The sequence below is a fragment of the Salvelinus namaycush genome, unplaced genomic scaffold (assembly GCF_016432855.1).
Source record: "Salvelinus namaycush isolate Seneca unplaced genomic scaffold, SaNama_1.0 Scaffold31, whole genome shotgun sequence".
In the NCBI taxonomy this organism is placed as follows: Eukaryota; Metazoa; Chordata; class Actinopteri; order Salmoniformes; family Salmonidae; genus Salvelinus; species Salvelinus namaycush.
This window is the reverse complement of record NW_024060008.1, coordinates 1-7,540: the sequence shown is the minus strand read 5'-3', so window position 1 is coordinate 7,540 and position 7,540 is coordinate 1.

Sequence of the window (7,540 nt, the reverse complement as noted above, 5' to 3'; positions counted from 1 at the left end):
GGCTCCCCCTGGTCAGGTTGTGTTGACGACCGGCTCCCTCTAGTCATTTGTGTGTCTTATTTATTTAATCAAACAGCATGCTTAGAGCATCAGACAAGTTCAGCACATATAGATTTTATAAAAACACATGGGGCGATTGGGAGAAAGAACTGATGACTCTTGGTTGACCAAGATGTATTTTAGTTGGGGACAGCACTAGAAACATGATTTTGGGGCTCCTGAGTGGCGCAGCGGACACTGCATCTCAGGGCTTGAGGCGCCACTACAGACACCCTGGATCAAATCCAGGCTGTATCACAACCGACCGTGATTGGGAGTCCCATAGGGTGGCGCACAATTGGCCCAGCATCTTCCGGGGTAGGCAGTCCTTGTAAATAAGAATTTGTTCTTAACTGACTTGCCTAGTTAAATAAAGGTTACATTTAAATAAATAAATAGTGATTCATGATAAACCATTTTTTACAAATCCGTCAAGGCACCAACTTTGAGAAGGGTTTAAAACAAAGGTTTCAAACCAATTCATGAATGTAATTGAATCTAGGTATGTCTTGCCTTTAATGTAAGGGCATAACAAAAAAAATTGGCTGAATATTATACAATGACTTATCAACAGCTCTAATAATTTGCCTCCACAGGAAATCTTCACTGGCAATTCTAGAATATACTATATAGCCTAGAAACCTGGTTAAACTATCACTATGACATCATAGATGAAATCTAGAACATACTATATATCCTAGAAACCTGGTTAAACTATCATTATGACATCATGGATGGCCAGTCCTTGTATTCATAGTGTAGTGAATTCGGGGGGTCGCCCTGAGCTGGACTCAAACCTGGGTCCAGCGACTGTCAAGCCAACACCTTATAACTGTTACGCCAAGATGTCTGAACTTCTTGACGAGGTCGCTAGGTGTTGGGTTACGGTTGCTACAATAGCTTTCTCTATGAATTTGAGAGTGGTTACATTTCTCCAGCCCCATCCCTCAGCTGTTTACCAAACCAAGTCTCTTGGCAGCCATTTTGTTGCCGTTTAAATACTAGGTTGTCCCTTTAAAAAAAACACACATCAATCAACCAATCTGCAGTTGAAACAATAACAAAGCAGTCATTCCACAACTGTTTTGGTAATAAGATGATGATGGGCCTGGAGACATTTAACTACTCTCAAAATCATAGACAGATCTATGGATGCAAGGACTGACCATCCATGATATCAACATTATATTTTTAACCATGTTGAGGCTGTTGATTTACATTGTTTCTAAACATTGGAGTAAAAAAAGCTTATTTTGGGTTCTGATGGGGTACAACAGTTTAACTAAGCTCATGAGGCATGGGTTATATTCTTCAAGAATCATTGGCTATAAATAAATCATTTAAAAGTCACAATATGGATGTAGCAATTGCAGATTTCCCCTTTAACACCAAACATCAGTTCAACAACTGCAGAGTTTGTACCTCTGTATTTAAGACAGTACTTACCAGTGGTAATCACGGCCCGGTTTCTCAAAACCATCTTATGGCTAACTTCATCTTTAGAACCACTGGATGCCTTAAATTGCGTTTGAGAAATCGGGCCCAGATTGCCAGTTTCCTCCTCCTCTTCTTCCGATGAGACCGTAATCTCACCCTCCTCCGCTTTCACTTCAAAAACTGAAACCTCCTCATCTTTAACTGTAACACCCTCCTCCTCTTTCACTCTGAACGCCTCTTCTTTCACTGTAACGTCTTTCTCTTCTTCTTTTCCTGTAACAACCTCACCCTCTACTTGTTTTTGTATTGTAACATCCTTCTCTTCCTCCTCCTCTTTGATGAGAGCTTCTTTCTCCGTCCAGCAGACCGTATCTTCTTCAGCAGGAAGAGAGTAATTTAGTGAACTCATGGTCGGAGATGTTAGCTAGCTAGGCTAATGCTAACTTAACCAGCCCGCTAGCTGAATAATAACAACAACACTGTAAATATGAAATGAAATAGGATAACTTACTAACTAGACGACAGACGAGGGTTTAAAATACAGTGGCTAATATACACTAAAGCGTCTAAAGAGCTTTATGGGTTCGGCTATTTTGGCTAGCAAGCTACCGAGGTGGCTGAATAACTGTTGCTGCTGCTGAAAGAAACGTTCCGTCCACTAGATTATACGTCACACTAACAGCATTGCGTTCCGTCCACTAGATTATACGTCACACTAACAGCATTGCCTTAAAATCGCACACCGCCATCAGCTGACTGGAGTGGGTAACGCTCAGTCTGAACCTTTGACTGCGATGGAGATGTGCGGCTTTAAGACAATGACGCTAGTGTGACGTAAAATATATATTATAATGTTCAGACAAAAAGTTAGTGTAGGAAGCATGAGTTTTTACTCACCAGTGTAACAATACAGTGTGGTTAAAGACTTAGTAACTTAGTTGTGTTCACGATCTGGTTCCCTATACGCACAACCAGTTATGTTTTTGAATTATCACATATGTATTAATTTATTTCGGGATTCTGGGTAATCCACAGCAGATTTATGGAGAATTGCTGTGGGTGAGTTCAAAATGGAATAGTCCCGGGATAGAAATATATAAAGTTGACATTACATCATAAAATCCACCTTTTAAATCATACATTAGTAATTTATGTTTTAGTAACTACTGTTGTTGGTTTGGCGTCAAATAAACTTCTCTTTATATGTTATTTGCCAAATCTCCGTTTTCCATGTGGGTTTTATGCTAAAGTTCCCTATTTCAAGTTGGTATCTAACTGGAAAATGCATCTTCTTTAGGAGTGCTATTTTTACCCTGTCGACTACTGATCGTTCATCCACACTGTGTGTCTCATCAATGCAGGTCATTTATGACAAATGTATAAAGTATATGTTTTATAAATTCATGAACACCAGACAGTTTATTTGCCCGGTTTTGTTAGTTTAGGTGTATTATACTTCCTCGCCATCAGAGGGGGACATTGAGTCATTTTCCAGGTTAATTTGATATATTTTGATACTAAAATGGATGACAGTTTATTCTGATGGAGTGAATATGAGACACATGGAAACAATTTATTCATTTATTATAGTAAATTAGGAATTAGTAGGAATTGTTAAATCCACTATACGATCACAATAACTTTGATAGACATTTCAATTGTTTTTTTGTTAGTATAATATAGGGCAGATTAATGTAGAATTGCTGTGGGAGTGCTATTTATATCCCGTCACTACTGATCATTCATCCATACTGTGTGTGTCTCATCATTGCAGCTTTGGAAATAAATGAACTATCCATCCATTGCTCCTTCCTGTGTTGACTCACTGACTTGAGAGACCAGGAAGGTCACACTAGCTCGATAGGTTGATATCTAGCTCAAGCTTCACCTCATGCTTTTCATGAACTGTGTGGTTGTGTTATCTAGTGGGAACCCGTTAGCACGGTGGGCTCTGGTGCCTTCTTGCCGTGGGCTCAAAATGACAGAGGAAATCAACCTGCTTGCTCCTTTTTGTTTTGTCAACTTTTCGATGGGGATGTTACGTTTGATACCGGAGGTACGAGGCCTTGAAAGCATTAAACTTCAAAGCAGTGTGCTGATGCCTGTATCACTTTATCAGCAGCACGTCATCAATGACGTCTGAAGAGTCGTTTCATCGAACAACCACCTGATTGGTTTGGTGTTGGGCTTGTTCGACATTGCAGGCGACTGCCAACTGACTGCTCTACAAATCACTATACATCATAAATAACTACTAATTATTATTGAAGCAGTGTGTCACTTTATCAGCATTGATCAATGACTTCTGAAGATTAATTTTCTCCCACCATTCTCTATGTCAGCCTCACCCTCACCCTCTACTTGTTTTTGTATTGTAACAGCCTCCTCTTCCTCCTCCTCTTTCACGAGAGCTTCTTTCTCCATCCAGCAGACTCCCTCTTCTTCAGCAGGAACGGGATTAAGTTTGAGACTGGAGCTATGAGGCATGTACTGAAGTCGCTAAGCGGTATAATTCAAAGCAGTGTCACTTTATCAGCAGCACGTGATCAATGACGTCTGAAGAATAATTTCGTGGAACACCTGATTGGTTTGGTATTGGGCTCGTTCGACATTGCAGCCGACAGTGCAGGTGACTGCTGACTGACTAATTTACAAATCACCTTGCATCATAAATAACTACTCATTATTATTTATAAATCAGTCAGCCAGTCACCGTTTACCCACATGCAGCATGGATTTGATGCTCTCGAACACGGCCAGTGGTTTAATATATGACATAATGGCTACGCTGCTACGGCGTGTGACTTCATCTATAAAAATGTGGCTGTTCTAAATTCTGTGTCGCTCAAGCCTTGAGTATGTTTGACACAATTGGCTGTAAAGCATCAATGCTTCAGGAAGCTTTGTTTCCCCATCACTACTTTTCAGCATGTTCTCTGTGAAGTAGACTATGGGAGTTTTGTAACTTTTACAAGATTGGCTTACTGCTAGCGCGCTAGCTGACTGACACCTGTAATCTTTATACACTGCTCAAAAAAATAAAGGGAACACTTAAACAACACAATGTAACTCCAAGTCAATCACACTTCTGTGAAATCAAACTGTCCACTTAGGAAGCAACACTGATTGACAATAAATTTCACATGCTGTTGTGCAAATGGAATAGACAAAAGGTGGAAATTATAGGCAATTAGCAAGACACCCCCCAAAACAGGAGTGATTCTGCAGGTGGTGACCACAGACCACTTCTCAGTTCCTATGCTTCCTGGCTGATGTTTTGGTCACTTTTGAATGCTGGTGGTGCTCTCACTCTAGTGGTAGCATGAGACGGAGTCTACAACCCACACAAGTGGCTCAGGTAGTGCAGTTCATCCAGGATGGCACATCAATGCGAACTGTGGCAAAAAGGTTTGCTGTGTCTGTCAGCGTAGTGTCCAGAGCATGCAGGCGCTACCAGGAGACAGGCCAGTACATCAGGAGACGTGGAGGAGGCCGTAGGAGGGCAACAACCCAGCAGCAGGACCGCTACCTCCGCCTTTGTGCAAGGAGGTGCACTGCCAGCGCCCTGCAAAATGACCTCCAGCAGGCCACAAATGTGCATGTGTCAGCATATGGTCTCACAAGGGGTCTGAGGATCTCATCTCGGTACCTAATGGCAGTCAGGCTACCTCTGGCGAGCACATGGAGGGCTGTGCGGCCCCACAAAGAAATGCCACCCCACACCATGACTGACCCATCGCCAAACCGGTCATGCTGGAGGATGTTGCAGGCAGCAGAACGTTCTCCACAGCGTCTCCAGACTGTCACGTCTGTCACATGTGCTGAACCTGCTTTCATCTGTGAAGAGCACAGGGCGCCAGTGGAGAATTTGCCAATCTTGGTGTTCTCTGGCAAATGCCAAACGTCCTGCACGGTGTTGGGCTGTAAGCACAACCCCCACCTGTGGACGTTGGGCCCTCATACCACCCTCATGGAGTCTGTTTCTGACCGTTTGAGCAGACACATGCACATTTGTGGCCTGCTGGAGGTCATTTTGCAGGGCTCTGGCAGTGCACCTCCTTGCACAAAGGCGGAGGTAGCGGTCCTGCTGCTGGGTTGTTGCCCTCCTACAGCCTCCTCCACGTCTCCTGATGTACTGGCCTGTCTCCTGGTAGCGCCTGCATGCTCTGGACACTACGCTGACAGACACAGCAAACCTTTTTGCCACAGTTCGCATTGATGTGCCATCCTGGATGAACTGCACTACCTGAGCCACTTGTGTGGGGTTGTAGACTCCGTCTCATGCTACCACTAGAGTGAGAGCACCGCCAGCATTCAAAAGTGACCAAAACATCAGCCAGGAAGCATAGGAACTGAGAAGTGGTCTGTGGTCACCACCTGCAGAATCACTCCTGTTTTGGGGGGTGTCTTGCTAATTGCCTATAATTTCCACCTTTTGTCTATTCCATTTGCACAACAGCATGTGAAATTTATTGTCAATCAGTGTTGCTTCCTAAGTGGACAGTTTGATTTCACAGAAGTGTGATTGACTTGGAGTTACATTGTGTTGTTTAAGTGTTCCCTTTATTTTTTGAGCAGTGTATTTTGGATTTTGGGGATTTTCCCTGCCATCAGTCTGTTTGCCTCTTTTGATCTGCAGTTATGTTTTAGTTGGGTCTTGTTAGTTGGGTTCTAACTGGTCTCCAGTAGCTCCAGCTCGCTGACCATAGTATGACCGTAGCTAGTTGACTAAATAGCTAATGTTAGCTGGCTGGCTAAGATAACTGCATATAGCTCATGTTAGCTGGCCTGGCTAAGATAACTGCATATAGCTCATGTTAGCTGGCTGGCTAAGATAACTGCATATAGCTAATGTTAGCTGGCTGGCTAAGATAACTGCATATAGCTCATGTTAGCTGGCTGGCTAAGATAACTGCATATAGCTAATGTTAGCTGGCTGGCTAAGATAACTGCATATAGCTAACGTTAGCTGGCTGGCTAAGATAACTGCATATAGCTAACGTTCTTTGATATTCGGTTAGATGGCGTTATGTATTTCCAAAACGTTGGTTTACTTCAATCACTCAAGTCACGAGTGGCAAATGATTGGTTTAATGTTAAGGTATACATTTTAAGTTATTTCTGTTGTAGTATACATCATAGGGAATAGGCTGGTCCTCCATATTACTTCACACCTGACTTTGGCATTCTTTTGAATTCTGATTGGTTTAATGTAATAAGGTGTAACTTTGCATTGGGACTTAAAACATATTTCATTTGATATTTTATAAACATAGACAAACAAATTACAACATCATACAAAAATGAACTACATCACACCTGCCCAGACCCACTAGAACACACCTCCATCTCCATTAACTACATCACACCTGCCCAGACCCACTAGAACACACCCCCATCTCCATTAACTACATCACACCTGTCCAGACCCACTAGAACACACCTCCATCTCCATTAACTACATCACACCTGCCCAGACCCACTAGAACACAACCCCATCTCCATTAACTACATCACACCTGTCCAGACCCACTAGAACACACCTCCATCTCCATTAACTACATCACACCTGCCCAGACCCACTAGAACACACCCCCATCTCCATTAACTACATCACACCTGCCCAGACCCACTAGAACACACCTCCATCTCCATTAACTACATCACACCTGCCCAGACCCACTAGAACACACCTCCATCTCCATTAACTACATCACACCTGCCCAGACCCACTATAACACACCTCCATCTCCATTAACTACATCACACCTGCCCAGACCCACTAGAACACACCTCCATCTCCATTAACTACATCACACCTGCCCAGACCCACTACAACACACCTCCTTCTCCAGCTTCTGCATTACTGTCCGCCACATGGCCTCAAACTGCAGCATTTATTTCTCTCTGTGGCCCACCACTTTCAATGTTTAGATAATAAAGCATTTGACCTTTCCACTGCGTTATCAATGGAGGATTGGTTGATTTCCAGTTGAAGTATTTAAGATGATTGATGAGAAAAAGTATCGTCCAACCATCCGGTAACTTGTTTCATGCACATCAA